Below are 20,251 nucleotides of genomic sequence, written 5' to 3'. Positions count from 1 at the left end.
ACATGACCAAAACAATGTGGACACCTGCTCATCGAACCGCTCATCCCAAAATCATGGGCATTAATATGGAGTTGGTCCTTACCTTTGCTGCTATAACAGCCTCCACACTTCTGGGAAGGCTTTCCACTAGATATTGGAACATTGCTGTGGGGACTTGCTTCCATTCAGCCACAAGAGCATTAGTGAGGTCTGGCACTGATGTTGGGTGATTAGGCCTGGCTTGCAATTGGCATTCCAATTCATCCCAAAGGTGTTCAATGGGGTTGAGGTCAGGGCTCTGTGTAGGCCGGTCAAGTTTTTCCACACCGATCTCAACAAACCATTTCTGTATGGACCTTGCTTTGTGCATCGAGGCATTGTCATGCTGAAACAGGAAAGGGCCTTCCCCAAACTGTTGCCACGAAGTTGGAAGCACAGAATGTCGTGTGCTTTAGTGTTAAGATTTCCTTTGGAACTAAGGGGCCTAGCCCGAATCATGAAAAACAGCCCCAGACCATTATTCCTCCTTCACCAAACTTTACATTTGGCACTATGCATTTAGGCAGGAAGCGTTCTCCTGGCATCCGCCAAACCCCGATTAGTCCGTCCGACTGCCAGAAGGTGAAGGGTGATTCATCACTGCGTTTCCACTGCTCCAGAGTCCAATGGCGGCAAGCTTTACACCACTCCAGCCAACACTTGGCATTGCGCATGGTGATCTTAGGCTTGTGTGCGGCTGCTCGGCCATGGAAACCCATTTCTTGAAGCGCCCGACAAACAGTTATTGTGCTGATGTTGCTTCCAGAGGCAGTTTGGAATTTGGCAGTGAGTGTTGCAACCGAGGACAGACTATTTTTACGCGTTACGCACTAGGTGGTCCCGTTCTGTGAGCTTGAGTGCCTACCACTTCGCGGCTGAGCCTTTGTTACTTCTAGACGTTTCCACTTCACAATAACTGGGTCAGCTCTAGCAGGGCAGAAATTTGACGAACGGACTTGTTGGAAAGGTGGCATCCTATGACGGTGCCACATTAAGTCACTGAGCTCTTCAGTAAGGCCATTCTACTGCAAATGTTTGTCTATGGAGATTGCATGGCTATGTTTTCAATTTTATACTGGTGTGGCAGAAATAGCCGAATCCACTAATTTGAAGGGTTGTCCACATACTTTTGTGTATATATAGTGTATTTGCAATAATGAACCCGGTCCGTTCGTTTGATTAACCATTCCAGGACTGGGACTCATCCATCGTGAGAACTGTGCGTCTGAAGAAACGTGAAACAAGGTAAACACAGTTTATTGGATGAAAAATATTTGCCAGCCATTTCTTGAACGTGTGTGTGTGGGGTTTTTAAGATGTTAGACCTCTTCATTACAGCGCTCTACCTCCAGAAATTTCACTGATGGCCCCCCAAGTGCTTCTAAAAGGTCTCGATCGACAGGCAGAACGTCTGAGAAGGTAAAGATTTTAGTTTAATTTCTATAGATAACTGAGTGCTGTTACTCGATATACTGTTGAAGTTTACAGTGACTTGACTGATGTTATGTTTAATGGTCGTAGGGAAATGAGTCTCTTGTGGCCAAGACCACAGTGACCGTGCCTGCTGACGGAGGACCCATCAAAGCCGTCTCTACTATTGAGGCTGTTCCCTGCTGGACTCGGAGCAGGAGAAAGACTGGTAAGAACTTTTACTCATTTACTGTGGATTTGATCAACTTTAAAATGGAAGACAGTATTTTACTCTGAGTTAGTATTGTATGTTGAAGCATGATAGGATATTCAGTTGGATAGATGCATGCAGCTAGACTATATTAGTTTATCCTTGACAATGTGACAAATGTATGTTCATAACTCATCAGAACTGCATTGTCAGACTGATCCGTATTTGACCTTTGTCTGTCTGTCTGTCCTGTCTAGCTACACTGGAGTGAGACTCTGAGTCAGTCAAGTCTGAGGATGTCATGCCCAACCGTCCAGAGAGCGACAGCAGGCCTCAGGAACCCAGCACACCCCAGGGCAACGGGAGTGTCCGTAATCATGAATTTGTCTCCAAAACAGTAGGAGTGTAATTTGTTTTCAGACAGAGAGGGTTAATGCATGGGTGACTTGAGATTAATTTAGCAAGGCAGAACATTTTGCTTTGGTTCTTTTTTTTTAGTTAAAAGCTTTATTCTACCGCATGCACAGGTAATCAAGCCTGAGTCCTGTGTGCCTTGTGGCAAGAGGATCAAGTTTGGGAAGATCTCCCTGAAGTGTCGTGACTGCAGAGTGGTCACCCACCCAGTGTCGTGAATGCTGTCCCCTGCCATGCATCCCCATCCTGGGTGGCACTCCTGTCAAAATTGGAGAGGTAAGGGGAAAATTCCATTGTACTTCTCTGCTTGTATTCCAATACTTTCATTCTGATGTAAATCTGTTTTCCTTCAAGTATCTCATGAGTTTAGTTCAATGGGATAAACATTCTCATTTACTTTTATTTCCTTCCCAGGGCACACTTGCAGACTATGTCTCCCATGTCCAATCACCCACGATTCCCTATTTGTTGGTGCACTGTGTCCATGAGATGGAGCAGAGGGGCCTACATGAGGTGAGTGTTTTTGTTTCAATCTCACACTGGTCTGAATCATTACTGCCTTTTATGGCTTAGTTTGGGCGGCAGGTAGCCTAGAGGTTAGAGCGTTGGGCCAGCAACCGAAGGTTGCTAGATCGAATCCCCGAGCTGACAAGGTAAAAAATCTGTCGTTCTGCCCCTGAACAAGGCCGTCATTGTAAATAAGAATTTGTTCTTAAGTGACTTGCCTAGTTAAATAAAGGTTAAGAAAATATAATATAATAGGCTTTAAGACTCTATAAATGAGCACAGTTTCACCATGCTCTTTCTTTTCACTCCCAGACCGGCCTCGATCGGCTGTCTGGTTCTGACCGCACAGTGAAGGAACTGAAGGATAAGTTCTTGCGAGGGAAGACTGTCCCGCTGCTCAGCAAGGTGGAAGATATCCACTGCATCACTGGCCTCCTCAAGGACTTCCTCAGGAACCTCAAAGAGCCCCTCCTTACGTTCCGCCTCAACCGCACCTTCATGGAGGCTGCAGGTAGGTGTTGGCTATAGCGATAAAACAATTTTATCAACCTCTGTGGTTTGTTTGGCCAGTGGTTGACTGAATAAATGTGTCTTTTGGTTGCTTTGCATAGCCATTTTGTGTTGGGGCACGCTGAATGTTTTGGTTAGTAATAGTTAATGTGGTATACTTCAGTGTTCCTTCATGGTGTTCTTAGTCACCAGTAACTATAGTTACTAAGTCTATGCAATGTTACATTGTTCCTCTGCAGTAAAACATTTCCTGCGACTCAACTTCTGTGATCTCTACTGACATTGCACTCTTTGTCCTCAGAGCTTGTGGATGAGGATAACAGCATTGCCCTGATGTACCAGACCATCAGTGACCTGCCACAGGTCAACAGAGACTTCATGGCCATTCATCTCCAGAGGTGAGCGTCTGCTGTGCATTTAACTATGAGCTCTGCTTACTCACTTAATACTTTCATTCTGATGTTAATCTGTTTTTCTTCAAATATCTCATGAGTTTAGTTCAATGGGATAAACATTCTCTTTTACTTTTATTTCCTTCCCAGGGCACACTTGCAGACTACGTCTTGTAGAAAGAGGCCATGCTTGTTGCATTCTGTGACACAGGTATTTTTCCATACATGGGCTCCTTATTGACCACCATAAACTCTTTCAGGGTCGCCCAAAGCCTGGACACTAAGATGGACATCACCAATCTGGCACGGGTGTTTGGGCCTACTATCGTTGGCCATGCAGTGCCTGGCCCAGAGCCCATGACAATCATACAGGACACCAAACGCCAGCCCAAGGTAAGACTCATTACAACAACACAGCTCTTGTTTTAAGTGGCAGTATTTCTTCACAAAACACATGGGCTGCAAAAATGACATGATTGCCATTTTTATATAAAAACAATATGTCTTAGTCTTGCAAGTTGTTTGATCTGTTTTACCTGCTTGGAAGAGGATGACGCAATAGGCTGTAATTCGTTTCAATTCAATGCAACTGTATTTTTCCCCTCATGAGTAATTTATAGTAGTTAGTGTTTTTCTATTGTTACCCAGGTTATTGAATGTCTGCTGGGCCTGCCGGTGGAGTACTGGAGCCAGTTCATGATGGTGGACCTTGACCAGTCGCACCCTGATCACATGATCATCGAGAACGCTAACTGTTATACCCCTGACCAGAAAGGTGAGCGAGTGCATGAGTAGCAAAGCGTTATCTCGGCAACCCAAAACCAAATCTCTAGTGATGCACTGATATTACATTTTTGGCCGATACCGATATCCAATATTTTCCTTGCCAAAAAACCTGATACCGATAACCGCAATTTTACATTTTTGCGGTGTTATAAACATTTTAGTACAGTTAAATAGTTAGACCACTGCGTCCATGTGAGTGTGTTAAGGCACTGCATCTCAGTGCAAGAGGTGTCACAACAGTCCCTGGTTTGAATCCAGGCTGTATCACATCCGGCCATGATTGGGATTAACGCGTTCATTCATTTTTAAGTAGTAATTACACATTGATTACACTATCACTCATATTTCATATGTCACAACGATTCATCGATGCGTATTTTATGATGCTGGTAAAGTTGTCTCGCGCACCTACAGTGCTGGTCATAAAAAAGCTAGCTAGTTCATGGATGCAAACAATGTTCTTCCCCAAAAACATAGCAACACGACATCTGTTTTAGTAGCTATAGTTAAAGTCAGAAGTTTACATACACTTACTTAGGTTGGAGTTTTTCAACCACTCCACAAATTTCTTGTTAACAAACTATAGTTTGGGCAAGTCGGTTAGGACATCTACTTTGTGCATGACACAAGTCATTTTTCCAACAATTGTTTACAGACAGATTATTTCACTTATAATTCACTGTATCACAATTCCAGAGGGTGAGAAGTTTACATACACTAAGTTGGCTGTGCCTTGAAACATCTTGGAAAATTCCAGAAAATTATGTCATGGCTTTAGAAGCATCTGATAGGCTAATTGACATTATTTGAGTCAACTGGAGGTGTACCTGTGGATGTATTTCAAGGCCTACCTTCAAACTCAGTGCCTCTTTGCTTGACATCATGGGAAAATCAAAATAAATCAGCCAAGACCTCAGAAAACAAATTGTAGACCTCCACAAGTCTGGTTCATCCTTGAGAGCAATTTCCAAACACCTGAAGGTACGACGTTCATCTGTACAAACAATAGTACGTGAGTATAAACACCATGGGACCACACAGCAGTCATACCGCTCAGGAAGGAGACACATTCTGTCTCCTAGAGATGAAGGTACTTTGGTGCGAAAAGTGCAAATCAATCCCAGAACAACAGCAAAGGACTTTGTGAAGATGCTGGAGGAAACAGGTACAAAAGCATCGATATCAAAGTAAAACGGGTCCTACATCGACATACCCTGAAAGGCCGCTCTGCAAGGAAGAAGCCAGTTTACAACTGCACATGGGGACAAATATTGTACTTTTTGGAGAAATGTCCTCTGGTCTGATGAAACAAAAATAGAACTGTTTGGTCATAATGACCATCATTGTGTTATTAGGAAAAGGGGGGAGGCTTGCAAGCCGAAGAACACCATCCCAACCGTGAAGCACGAGGGTGGCAGCATCATGTTGTGGGGGTGCTTTGCTGCAGGAGGGACTGGTGCACTTCACAAAATAGATGGCATCATGATGTTTGAAAATGAAGTGTATATATTCAAGCAACATCTCAAAACATCAGTCAGGAAGTTAAAGCTTGGTCGCAAATGGGTCTTCCAAATGGACAATGACCAAGCATATTTCCAAAGTTGTGGCAAAATGGCTTAAGGACAACAAAGTCAAGGTATTGGAGTGGCCATCACAAAGCCCTGACCTCAATCCTATAGAACATTTCTGGGCAGAACTGAAAGAGCGTGTACGAGCAAGGAGGCCTACAAACCTGACTCAGTTACACCAGCTCTGTCAGGAGGAATGGGCCAAAATTCACCCAACTTATTGTGGGAAGCTTGTGGAAGGCTACCTGAAACATTTGACCCAAGTTAAACAATTTAAGGCAATGCTACCAAATACTAATTGAGTGTATGTAAACTTCTGACCCACTGAGAATGTGATGAAAGAAATAAAAGCTGAAATAAATCATTCTCTCTACTATTATTCTGACATTTCACATTCTTAAATAGTGGTGATCCTAACTGACTTAATACAGGGAATTGTTACTTGGATTAAATGTCAGGAATTGTGAAAATCTGAGTTTAAATGTATTTGGCAAAGGTGTATGTAAACTTCTGACTTCAACTGTTTTTAGCTAGGTGTCATCTAAAATAACCCATATATATATCTATATGACAGTTATTTTTGATTTAATGGTGGTCGGAACCATCTATGTGAAGCTAGCCACAATAGTGGACTTTGATTAGCCTTCAAAATAAAAGTATGTCATTGACAGTGATGCAAATTAATACAAATAGTAGAATTATGCCATAATTGAATAGATCATGCTAAACGAGGTTGCAATGTTGTTATATAAAATAAACAAAAGACAATTTGTTAATTTGACCAAAATCTGTGAAATCACACTATGTATAGTACTTTAGAATTGCATTGGGGCATACTTATTTCACTGTACAGCCTTACCTATGGATTGTGGATCAATGACATGGGATATCAGTCAGCTCTTATTGAAGGACTCTGAAACAACTGATAATTGTGCCACATGTATTGTCATTCTATGTGTATTGAACACTGTTCCAGAAGAAAAACAATACTGCATAGATGTTTTGGAGTCTGATAACTCTGAGGAGGACGTTTGGGGAAAAATATATTGGGTAGACTGATACTTAAGGATTGGGGATCATTGAGGTAAAGCTGTACAGTGCAATATAAAAGTCAATACACACAATAGGCTGACTGGGGAGGTGATTTCATACAGTCCCGCGATAAGAGCTACAACGCTAATATTTGTGATGAAGCTAGCTGGCTGCTTATAACGTTAGCTTTGGGCAACAGGGTTAAGTAGCTGGCTAGCTATGTATTTTCATGAACTGAAGTTCAATTTCAATAGGTCGAACAACAAGTGGCTACCTAGCTAATACTTACTCACGAGGATTCCTAAATCATTGCTAAGAATAATGAAAATGACTGCAGTTTCTACTGGTCATTGTTTTCAGGCTGGTTGTATTGGTGCTAGCTAGGTACCCAGAAGTTGCTGTCGAACAAATAATGCTTTACTACCAACGCGGTATTGTAAATACATCGTTCGTGGCTGGTGTTTGCTTGTTCGCAGACTTTTTTTGTACAGCTTTGACAGTGCTACTGATAGTAGTGGTGGCGCTTGGCTTGCACGTGCAAATTCAGAACATACAACATTCTATAATAGAACTGTTATTTGACGTGTCAAATTAAAAGCTTATTTAACGTGTCATATAGTGTTATTTGACATGTATCTTTTTCGACACACAAAGACCCAAAGCGTGACGCTATTACTGTGTAACTCTGGTAAGGAAACATCTGAAAAATAGCACACTTGCTAGTGTGTACTGGTGCTTGACCAGTCGCGAAAGCCAACATCCCCCACGACAGAGAACGGTTGATTGTCAAGGGCAATGAATTCCATTATCTTGGCTTTAATGGATTTCGCCTTTTAGTTGTCTCGCTGAAATTTTCTTACTCTTTCAAATGACTGCTATATCCACACAGCAGACATTGTGGGCTAGGTTAGAAATGCTGTCTAGCACAAAATTTTACGTGGCGTCATGTACCTACGTTTTATATAGGTATGCATGTCAGCTTTGACATAGGTTTTACACATCATTGTTAAATTAGACATCAGGGCGATACCAATGTTGGCATTTTTAGCTAATATCGACCGATTCCAATATGTTCACCGATTGTAGCATGAATCCCTACAAATCTCTATTAGGTTCATGTGTTGTTATATTGAAGATTTAAGGACATTTTTTTAATGAAAATATACAGCTTGGTAACGAACTGGTAATGTGACTAATGTTGACTATGTTAATATTGTTCAAGTGAGCATGCTAGGTCCCCTCACAACTCCAGAGCACCACCAGATTAACAAAACCCTGTCCTCCAGTTCCCTGGGTCAACGCATGAGGTCCACCCTGAGCAAGACCACGCCCAAGTAAGCACTCTGTGCTGTCATTCATTTAACCTATTCAGCATTTTGTGTTGTAGTAGGTCACTGCAATGTGTATGAAGATCCTGTCTGAAGGACTTGAGTTGTCACTGGTCTCGAAGCAAACACCATTGGTCTATAAACCTGACAGTCTGGAGTACATTTTCACCTAATTATCATATTGTGAAGGTGAATGACATGAGTAAATTTTTCACCCAAGTCTTAATTCACTTCCTTATAACCTTGGTTTCTGTTGACTAATGCTAATACTGCCTGACTAATATGTGTGTGGTGTTGTAACTTTCAGATTTGGGAGTAAGAGTAAGTCTGCTGTGGTAGTGGGATTCCCCAGTCGCCCAGGAAACTTCTTTGCCTCTCCGCTCCTCAAGTAATCCAAAGCAGCCGCAGGGCAGGGCAGCCGCAGGGCAGGGCAGCCGCAGGGCAGCTCTGTTCACCTAATGGGAAATAAATGCAATACCTAGCAATAGATTGATTCACTTTTTTATTTTATACAATTTTACACAAGACTGAGACTAATGCTTCCACAGATGCTGTAAACACTTGTGTTTTTATGTGAGTAATAGGATCTTTTGGAGCTCTGATAAAAAAAGATTAAATGTTATGTTAAATCAAGATTTAACATAACCTCAGGCAATGAAACCTACTAGGTTTGTAGATACAATGAGGTTTTCAATATCTTTCTGTGATTTATTTACAAAGAATGTTGAACATTGGTTGAGAATGCGCATGTCTGAATTTAGGCAGGGGATTGTCTTATATCTAACACGCAATTTAACTTGCACATTACCAGTTAGAAAACATCATTGCATAGAGCTTTTTATGCCGAACTTGAATGGAGTTATTGTATGTGGCATAATTGTTTGTATATTTTCCTGTTTATATAATCACCTTTTGTAATGTCTACATGCTTAAGCAGTTTGCTTGTACATGTTTAACTCAATTTGTCTTTTACATACTCAAGACTAGCCACAGTATTGTAATTAATTCGGCACATTTGATAAATGTCAGCAGCATTCTTTAGCGATAATCAACTAACTTTAAGGTAACCATGCAGCTGTATGCTTGGTGACTTGACGATACATTTGAAAGAAATTCACCTTCCCTCGTTTCCTTTCCTGAGTGTTCTAAAAATATAACTTACAGTATTGGCCAATATGACTCTGGTCTTCAGTTTGACTTTCTCTTTATGACCATCTTTGTTTGCACAATGGGAGGTTGGTTCTGACTAATGTTCTGCACCTCTAACTGCTGCATCAGAGAACCAGAGTGTAGAAATGGTGGCATTTCAACAAAATGTCAATTTTGGTTTGATCAAAGCTTTTTGTGGACCAGTTATTTTGTATAATCTGTAAATACGGTATTTATGTGTTCTGTTACGCCAATCTTGACACTAGCTCCCAGGAAGGGAAAATATCATCCTACGGTGTTAGGAATGAATTGGTCCTAGATGACATGCACAGTAACACTGTACAAGTAGTTCTACTGCATGAACTGCCTTTTTACATGCCTGGAAAGGTAGCGTTGAGACATTTTAAAGAGCATATGAATTTGCCTGTGAACATAACAGTAAGCTATTGCACAGCAATTGCATGAACAGGAGTTTATATCAAAGCATTTGTTCCACATTTCGAATATCTGTCAGACTGGGTGTTCTCTGAATGATTTGTTTCATACAATAAAGTTAAAACCTTGAAGTGTGTGTGCTTCGAATGAGAGACTGTTGGAGAGAACCAGCACACTGGGTGCTTGATGATTACAGTGGTCCTGTTCAGAAAGTTTCCCCTTGTGCCAGAACATCCTATTAGAAAGTGTGTAACATCAGAAATTGGGAATTGGCCAGGGTGTTCTTGACATAGTTCTGGAAGGCAGAGTCTGAACCCCACTGATGAGACGCAGCAGGAACCAGACAAACGGAGGTGGCATACTGGGGACCCTTCATCACAGACGAAGCAGAGTCCAGACCACTGCAGTATCTCCCCGAGGTAGTTAGGGTGCCGGCTGTCGCCCCACAGCCCTCTCTGGATGAACTTTCCCTGGGGAGAATGGAAAGGCTGGATTGAGGCTATTCCCTGGGCAAATTAATATACTATAAAATGAACATACAGGAAGTTTATTTTCAGTGTTTTGAGAGTGGTCGTGACTCGTGTTTACAGTATTTTGTAGTGAGAATACTTTCCAACTACCCCACTGCATCCATGAGGATTATAAAAAGGTCAACCTCCCCTAAGGATGCCCACCAAGCTGACTCACAGCATTATCTGGGTTCCCTTTGAAGAGCCACTTCTGCTGGTCAGTGATGGCCTCTGTGACAAAGCCAAAGCTCCATATCCCCCAGCCCAGGTAGTCCCTCAGGCCCAAGGGCTCATCTCGCTGCTCACTGTTCAGCATGAGGATGGGCAAGAGCGTCAAACACCCAGACAACTGAAAGGTAGAGGAATAAATAATTGACAACCATTGGTAGAATAGATCAAAGATGTCTAAATAATATTTGAACACGTCAAGATTATGCACCTACTCAGCAAGACATTCACATGGGACCAAAATTGAAGAAAACATTTGCAAAAGACTGTATACTGTCTGAGTGTCCAATGGTAACACTCATTTATGTTCTCTCCCATTTGGTCACAATGCACACAACCCTGATATCAGTAGCTATTCTAATCTCATACATTTATAAGGAGCAAATAAGACTGAGCAGTGAGTGGATTCCCTAATGGGCTACACAGGGTTGTTTAAGGATGATGGAAATCACTGCTGTGGTGGCTGAGTGAGAAAAAGTAAAGCCGGTGACCATAATGATTCAAAGTACATTGAACATTCCAGTACACAAAGAATGTCCCTGGGCTGTCTCTGACATTGTTAAACCTGCGATCCTTGCCGTCCTTCACGATCCGCATGAAAAGGAATGTTCCAAGCCTGCAGAGGTTAGAACATGAGTACCGTTGTCACATTATCACCAGCATTATTCATTAACCCAACCATAATGACTCACAACCATAAAGGGTTCTGCAACACTGTGCTGGCCCAAGCCCTGGCTAAGACTGCTGAACTGATACACCACTTTGTTGAATGAAAAGCAAATGAGCAGAGAACACTAAACCTCTGCAGGTGTTTATAACTTTTTTGTTCTTCTCCACTGATTGGATTGGATATTAGATCACAGGAGGCTGCTGAGGGGAGGACGGCTCATAGTAATGGCTGTAATAGAGTGAATGGAATGGTATCAAACACATGGAAACCATGTCTTTGAAAGTGTTCGATATCATTCCATTAATTCCGTTCCAGCCATTACTATGAGCCTCTCCTCCCCAATTAAGGTGCCACTGGCCGCCTGTGCACTAGATTGGAAACCCTTTCACCCCGACTCTGTCAAGCTTACCTTACTCCCCATGCTGTCACCAATCCAGTCTGCACATTTTGCCTCAAATGACGAGTCCCTCCCCAATAGTGACTCAGGTGGTAAAGTAATAGAAATGTGCCAGACCCTAAAAAATACAAGTTTCCCAGTAAGGCGTGTTCAATTAATATTTTACCCAGTAGGCTACAGACAGAGACAATTAGCTCCAAAGTTCAAGGGTAAAACTTTCGACGAGCACATACAGAGCAGAGGAGCAGCACAAGAAGACAAGTTAAAGAAGCTTGTCAAGAAATGCAATTAATTTGTTGCATTGACAAGGAATGCCCATCCATCAGTGTCTACAGGTAAGTTGCAGTGTTTTACATAACTAACGGTAAAGTAAATTCTGTTCATTCTGAATGGCACATACTGTCATCAGTTTTAACTTGCATTTTGACAGTTCATATGTAGACTGATCTGTTGGAACATATTATACTATAATAACGCAAAAGCCAACAATTGTCACATTCAATACTTCAAAATGCATGGGCCTACATGACTGTTGTTTTAAAGTTGTGACTGCTGTTTTTTGGTTTAAGGCAATTCCATGGTAACAGAGTGGTACAATATATTACAATATTTCTACGCCATTTTTGTCGGTCAAACATCTGCTATGGTAATGGCCAATTCCACGATAACAGAGTGATGCTGATACACCCCGATTTTTCACTTTAAAATGTATACCAAACAAAAAAACTATGATTGCAAAGTTAAACAACTATGCATAAGGATTACTTTTAACAATTTCAACTGAACCTCTTGCAGAAACACATTTACTTGAAGAACAGTGCAGATTCAAAGTTTGGTAACAGAATGACAGTTTGTGTAATCATTGGGTTACCAAACTTTGCATCAAAACAAAAATAACACATTGCAATAATAACTCAGTTCAAGCCTATCATAAAAAGTTATGACAGAATGATGGCACAAACTGTCATTATTACCAAACTTTGCATTTGTAAACGTGTTTTTACAAATATTTCCGTGGAAATTGTTAAAAGTAGTCATTGTGTGCATAGTTGTTTAGTTTGTTTAACTTTGCAATTATTTTTTGTTTGGTATACATTTTAAAGTAAACAAATCTGAGTTTCAGCATCACTCTGTCATCGTGGAAATTCCCTTTACCATAGCAAATGTTTGATCGACAAAGGGCGTAACAATATTGCATTGGTAACATTGATCTACTGTACAAATTTAAGTCGGGCGAGCTACAGAGTAACAATTTGTGGTAAACATATCACGATACAAATTAACCAATCTCGCGCTACAATGTGACAATTTGTTGCCAATCATCTTAGAATTTGGATCATTTTGGATGATTGCTTTAGCGTTCTTATTTATAGAGGCTTGCAAGGGTGACTAAATCAGTTGGTGGTAATGTTGAAGTAAACTGGGGTGTATTCATTACCTCTTGCAACGGAAACCGTTTAAATAAGTGGTTTTGTAACATTGATATTCATCAGAAACAAAATGCTATACTTTCATTAAGGGGAAAAAAAGCCTAGTTCCATTGCATACATTTTGTTTGACCGCATTATTGTTTATTTAGAATGCCCAAACCTAATAGATTCGATTACTTATTCAACCAATGGTTGAAATCGTAGCGATTTACTGCAAACACGCCTCGGCGTGAATTGGTATGCTTTAAATCAACATGTTATATACCTGCTAAATCATAGAACTTCTCGGTTTTGAGAGCTCCTGATATGGCCCATCCAGTCCACTGGATTCTCAGGTCTGTAGCTGCACATTTTGCTATCGTACTCCCTTTATCAGGTCCAGTAAATTCTATAACATCAAATGGTATTCTAACATCGGACCAGCCCCACTATCTTAAAAACAGTCCTGTGTAAAGTTCACATCCATAGTAGGTAGGCGTGGCCAACGACAATTTGATAATTTGATAAGACATAGGCGGCGTCTTCTTCTTCGGTGAGGTTTAACAGCGGTTGGCATCCAATGTGTTGCATTACGCCCCCAACTGAACTATAGTATAGATCAATTACACTTTGTGATACAAAATTCTAAAGGGGAAGTGGGAAAAATGTAAAATATATTTTAATTACCCTACCAACTAACCCTATACTCATTAAAACCCATCACCTACTTTAACCCTATCTTATCCTACCCCAGGCCAACGGCCTGAGAGGATTGGACATTATCACTCAACACATGCTGAAACTCTTCTGAGAGGATTGGACATTATCACTCAACACATGCTGAAACTCTTCTGAGAGGATTGGACATTATCACTCAACACATGCTGTAACTCTTCTGAGAGGATGGGACACTACCACTCAACACATGCTGTAACTCTTCTGAGAGGATGGGACACTACCACTCAACACATGCTGTAACTCTTCTGAGAGGATGGGACACTACCACTCAACACATGCTGTAACTCTTCTGAGAGGATGGGACACTACCACTCAACACATGCTGTAACTCTTCTGAGAGGATGGGACACTACCACTCAACACATGCCGTAACTCTTCTGAGAGGATGGGACACTACCACTCAACACACGCTGAAACTCTTCTGAAGTAAAATCTCGTACTCCCAAATACTTTTCTGCAGCTGCCACCACAACATACTTTTTCTGTGATTTATGTTCAATTTCTGCAGTACAGTTGATAACCATCGCTATGAACGCTAAGAAGCCAACCTTACTGAAGCATACTGTATATCACTCATTGGTCTATCCCTCTGTGCTAGCACAGATATCCTCTCAGAATCCCTCACCCTTGACCCATCCTCTTCTACTTTCTTCACTGCCTCAGCATACGACATGTTCTGCACTAAACTTCCGATCCACAGCAACATGTGCACCCCTACAGTTGACACACAACTTTATCCACCAAAACGACACAATCCTCTATCCCATGCCTTCCTGCACACTTCCCAGATCCTGGAATCTCCCTCATACACACTGCTCTGACATGACCATAAACGTTGCACCTGAAACAGTGCAGTGGATTCGCCACAAAAGCTTTAACAGGATAACTGATATATCCTAACATGACCTTGTTGGGTAGAGATTCTGACTCAAAACTCAAAAGGACTGACAGTGACTCCTCTGTTTCACCACGCTCACCACCAGGTCTGTGTCGTACCAAACGGTGGGCGTCACAAACACCAGGAATCTTCAACTTCACCTCCACACTAAACACTACACCAGAAATAGCTTATTTTAATGGTGCCCTGTTCCTAAGAGCAAAGCAAGAAACAGATCTTGACCCAAGTTGTGTGACACGGAGCGCCCGCTAGTTCTGGTCAGAAGAAACACAAACAAATATCACAGGTCCACTACAGTTTACCTTCACTGATTCAACTGCACCCAACTCTTTTCCCACCAACCCTGAAACCACAAATGGATCCACCAAAAGGCAAGGATCCAGTTTATCCAAAAATGTCACTCCTACTGGACCAAATGTATCTTTATCATAACCATGTGCATCAATGCAAGGCTCGGGCTCCTCACAACACCTTCTAACCCTTCCATTTCACCTCCAGAACTCAAACTGCCGTCCAGCTCAACCTGTTTGAACTTGACACCAATCTTCCTTGACAACCTCTCACTTGTTATTTCTAGCTCAACAGATTCAAACCCATCCTCTGCCTCCCTCAATCTCCTCTCTCTTTCTCTCCAATCCTCTCCAATCCTCTGCCGTTAACCAATTACCCGACTCCTTCTGCAAATATTCAACTTTTCCAAGCCAAAATCTATTTTTAGCCTCGAGAGAGACATGCTAAGCCCTGTACTCCCTCCACTTCAAACTCAAGCCATCGCCAGTTCACCGTCCTTCCTCCCGGGCTAATAATGCAATACATTCATCAGACATAGGTGTGCTAAGAACACTGGGAACACAGGGGGACTCCCGAGTGGCGCTGCGGTCCAAGGCACTGCATCTCAGTGCTAGAGGCATCACTACAGACTCTGGTTCAATTCCAGGCTGTTTCACAACCAGCCATGATTGGGAGTCCCATAGGGCGGCACACAATTGGCCCAGCTTCGTCCGGGTTTGGCTGGGGTAGGCTGTCATTGTAAATAAGAATTTGTTCTTAACTGACTAGCCTAGTTAAATAAAGGTGAAATAAAAAAATGTAGTCATTAAAACTGCCATACACTTTAGACATGTTTGATGCACTTTTGATCTTTAGCATAATAGGCATCCATCCCGACTAATGTCTTAACTTGTCTTTCCTCAACCTCTACATTTCCAGGGATAAAAAGCTCAACGTCAGGGAAAAGGAGAAATTATGGCAGAGGGCAATGGTCCAAAAGGAGGCACTGGGGTCTTTGCTAAAAGATTCCAAAGGCAGCTGAGCAGGGGCAAAGAGAAGGTATACAGTACTTTAACTTTCTCAATATAATGCACACTATTATTATCAAGTTGTTTGAGGTTTGACATAGTATTCCCTACTTTTTAGGTCTTGCAGAAGTTTGGAAAGACAGTGGAGACCAAAGATGAAATATTTGAACAATGCCTCCTAAATCTGAATGACCAACAGGTAGTCACCATGACAGTACAGTACTACACAGAGATCAGACCATACCATGTGTATGAACCTGTAATGATAACCTTAAACGGATATGTGATTTATATTCTATAGAAAAGGCCTGTAAATCTGCCCCAGTAAATCCCATAGATGTATGTATAGCCTACAGACAAGATGAGACACTCTATAATCTCTGTTTGCAGATTGTTGGGAACCGGTTATACAAGGACCTGAAGTTTTACCTTAGTTCTGTCAAAGGTAAACATTTGTTCAGTCCGTCTATGTTGTAAATGAAATGTGATCTGTATGATGCTGTCCATAAATTGCATGGTTTTCTATAGCTTTAGCACCATCAGTAGTGCCCCGGTCTGATAACATGTGATCCATGCTGTCGACTTTCCACAGGAATTCGGGAAGCTTCAAAACATCTTTCCCAGTCTCTGTATGGTGTCTATGAGCCGGACTGGGATGGAAAAGAGGACCTGGGGACCATTGTAGAGGTCAGTCATAGCACTGCTGTATTATTATGAATGGCATGCATGACTGTTGGCTATTATTATGCAAATGTCTGTATAACAAAAAACATACATTTTCTCCATATGCCAAAAGGGTGAAGACGACCTGTGGAATGATTATGAGGCAAATCTGATAGATAAGGCACTTTGCACCATGGAGTCTTACATAAGCCAGTTCCCAGATGTCAGGGTAAGGATGGAAACACACACACACACACACACACACTCCCTAAATATTTGATCTCACACGTGCGTTATTCCTTTTCTCCAACCCCCCAGGAGAGGGTGGCCAAACGAGGCAGGAAGTTAGTCGACTACGATTCCTCCCGTCACCACTTGGAGGCGATGCAGAATGCTAAAAAGAAAGATGACGTCAAAATAGCCAAGGTCAGACAGACAAGATACCCGTCTACTTAATTTGCACAACAATGATCATTTAAACAAAACTACAAACTCACCTCATCATGGTGCTTCTCTCGGTACAGGCAGCTGAGGAGGTAAACAGAACCCAGAGTGTCTTTGAGGACATCAACAGAGAGCTGAGGGATGAGCTCCCTACTCTCTATGACAGGTAAGGAGTCAGAAGTCTGCACATAGCCAGATAGCAGAATGACAAATACATCATCAGGTCAAGTGTGTCAACAAAGAAAAAGTAGCGGACAATTTATATGAATAATGTTCTTCCTTCTCTTCATTTTGTTACTGAAGTCGAATTGGATGCTATGTGTCAGTCTTCACAGCCATCTCAAATTTACGGGACACCTTCTTCAAGGAAATGATTACAGTATGTGCAGGTCATATTCTTCTCAATAACTGGGGTGGGAACACAAAAAAAGCAGTTATGTGGGGCTTTGCTTTGGTTTATAAAAAACTGAACTGTTTTGTCAGCATTTAGGTAACAAAAGTCCTAGCTCTTTCAGTTTATATCTATTCTTAAAATGGTGTAATATCCTCTCTTTCAGTTCAATGGTGATTTGCAGAATGTGACGAAGGGCCTGAAGGATCAGTATCCAGACAAGGTGTTTGTCGTCAAAGGGTTGAATCAGTAAGTTGGCTAGGATTTTACATCTCTCACCAGCCCTGTTTTTTTTTATTAACTTTCCTCCCATTTTGAGTCTATCGATGAGCTGTGAGCTGGGATGAACTAATTAGTGAGTGTTACATAAAGCATAACGGTAATTAAAGCAAAGTAAGCGTATCAACATGTCGTCATCCTATCCCTCCTCTCACATATCTTTCAGGACTGGCTCTCTGAAGAGGCGATCTTTCATGTCCCCCAGGTCGTGGAGCGCTAGCTTCTCTGACTTCCATCAGAGTTATAGTCCGGGCAAGTCCGGCACCCTCACTAGAGACAGGTCCAGCTTCAGATCCCTTAGTAGTCCTCGCTATGATGAGTCACTCACCAGCACCCCTGCAGTCTCCCCACGGTCCCCACCTACTAAAGAGCCCTCTTCAGAGGCCCAAGACCTGGATGCAGACTCGACCCGCAGTGAAGGCCCCACTGCAGAGAAGAAACCGGAATCTGAAAGCAGGGATAACACCACCACAAAAGGGGCCTCTGGCAGCGGCCAGAAGTCAGAAGAGAAACTGACGGAGGAAGAGAAGGATGTGAAAGAGGGAGAGCCTCCTTCAGACCAGTACTCCACCACCTCAGATAAGAAAGGAGAAGAAGAAAGCTCTTCTGCGTTGACAGCGAGTACTTCCGATTTGACCAACTCCCATAACTCAGAGAACGTTGAGCTCCAGACCTCGGCCATAGACACCCCCCAGCTGACCATAGAGAGCCCTGTGGCCCCTGAGGACTCTGGGGCCCACGGTGTGCAGAACGGAGCGGCTTCTGATGGCTCCGATGCTAACATGGAGACCACCGTGCTTGTCCAAAAGGTGAGACACACGCGACCTTTAATGACCTCTCGTGTGTAGTACATTTGATTTACATGCCAGTCTACTCTAATCAAGACAGGCAGTATAATAATGGGATTCCATCGACTGCTGCTAGACCGTTTGGATCTACTGATATATAATTTTTCTTTTCTTTTACTTTTAGGCAGCAAAATTAAATATCCAGGAGCAAGAGGGTGCGAAAAACACTGTGGTTTAATGAAGGATCTCTGAGGAAAAGGTTGTTACTGTCTAAAGTAACTCTAATTGAGTTATTATATTGAGTTTCTTATTTCCTGAGTTGTTAACTGTCAAAATGTTATGTATTTGTTCACAGAATGAGTTATAGTAATAAGGGAGAGTGGATAAATACTGCACAAGGGAAAATAGGATCAATATGAAAAGCCTTCTCAATATTACTGGAGGGATAAGATCTGGAAGCTCTTGCTTGTTGACAATATACTTTCAATACAAACGTTTTGTTTTTTAATTAATAAAATCAATGGTATGCCAATTTGTGCTTTGTTTAGGGTTGTGCCAGTATACACCCAATAACTTTATACACCCAATAACTGTGAATTGTATTTTAATTTAATTGTAGAGAAACTGCAAGTTCACAAAATTATACTTGACTCAATTTGACATTCAGCTTTGCAAAACTGTATCTCATTTCATAGAGCCCCACAGTGGAAGTGTCATAACCATAAAACCTAGCGGTCAAACAGGGAGATGGTTCCAATAATTTTTCCGCCATACATTTTTTAGAAACACTTCAAATAAGGGCTGTGTTTCGTGTAGACTTACCCTGGTGTGACGTGGAAAAACTATTGGAACCATTTCCCTGTTTGACCGCTAAGCTTTATGGGTATTATGACTCATACTGTGTTACTCTATATAAGTTTGCTAAATTGTACCTGAAAAACTTGATTATTGATTAAACAAATAGCTTTTTATAATGTCTTGTTTAGTGACACTGCCGTTAATTGAAAAACTAAAATCAAATGACTAAATCAAACAGTGGTGTAAAGTACTTAAGTAAAAATACTTTAAAGTACTACTTAAGTCATTTTTGGGGGTATCTGTACTTTACTATTTATATTTGACAACTTTTACTTTCACTTTATCACATTCCTAAAGAAAATAATGTATTTTTTACTACATACATTTTCCCTGACACCCAAAAGGTACTTGTTACATTTTGAATGCATTGCAGGATAGGAAAATGGGCCAATTCACACACTTCTCAAGAGAACATCCCTGGTCATCTCTACTGCCTCTGATCTGGCAAACTCACTAAACACAAATGCATCACTTGTAAATTATGTCTGAGTGTAGGAGTGTGCCCCTGGCTATCCATAAATTAAAAAAAACACATTGTGCCATCTGGTTTGTGTAATATTTGAAATGATTTATATTTTTACTTTTGATACTTAAGTATACATTTGCTTTTGATTCTTAAGTATATTTAAAGCCAAATACTTTTAGACTTTTACTCAAGTAGAATTTTACTGGGTGACTTTCACTTGAGTCATTTTCTATTAAGGTATCTTTACTTTTACTTTAGTATGACAATTGGGTACTTTTTCCACCACTGAAATCAAAGGTGTCTTTTGATTAATTTTGTTTTTATATAAAATGTCTCAAACATCTTTGTCCCGATATAGTGTCTTTATTTATTTGTCTTTAACTAGGTTTATGTCCATTGGCACAGAAAACAGATTTTCATGCGAATATTCTCAACAACAACAAAAAATATATATA

At 41.3% G+C, this 20,251-nt stretch overlaps 2 pseudogenes; both read left to right on the top strand.

Annotated features, from left to right (window-relative positions):
* Nucleotides 1-1,377: 1,377 nt before the first annotated feature.
* Nucleotides 1,378-9,891, top strand: LOC115166481 (rac GTPase-activating protein 1-like; annotated as a pseudogene).
* Nucleotides 9,892-11,768: 1,877 nt separating this feature from the next.
* LOC115165655 (bridging integrator 2-like) lies at nt 11,769-19,443 on the top strand (annotated as a pseudogene).
* The last annotated feature ends 808 nt before the right edge of the window (nt 19,444-20,251 follow it).

Source organism: Salmo trutta, chromosome 28 (genome assembly GCF_901001165.1).
Source record: "Salmo trutta chromosome 28, fSalTru1.1, whole genome shotgun sequence".
Classification (NCBI taxonomy): domain Eukaryota; kingdom Metazoa; phylum Chordata; class Actinopteri; order Salmoniformes; family Salmonidae; genus Salmo; species Salmo trutta.
This window is presented reverse-complemented; position numbering and strand designations above follow the sequence as displayed.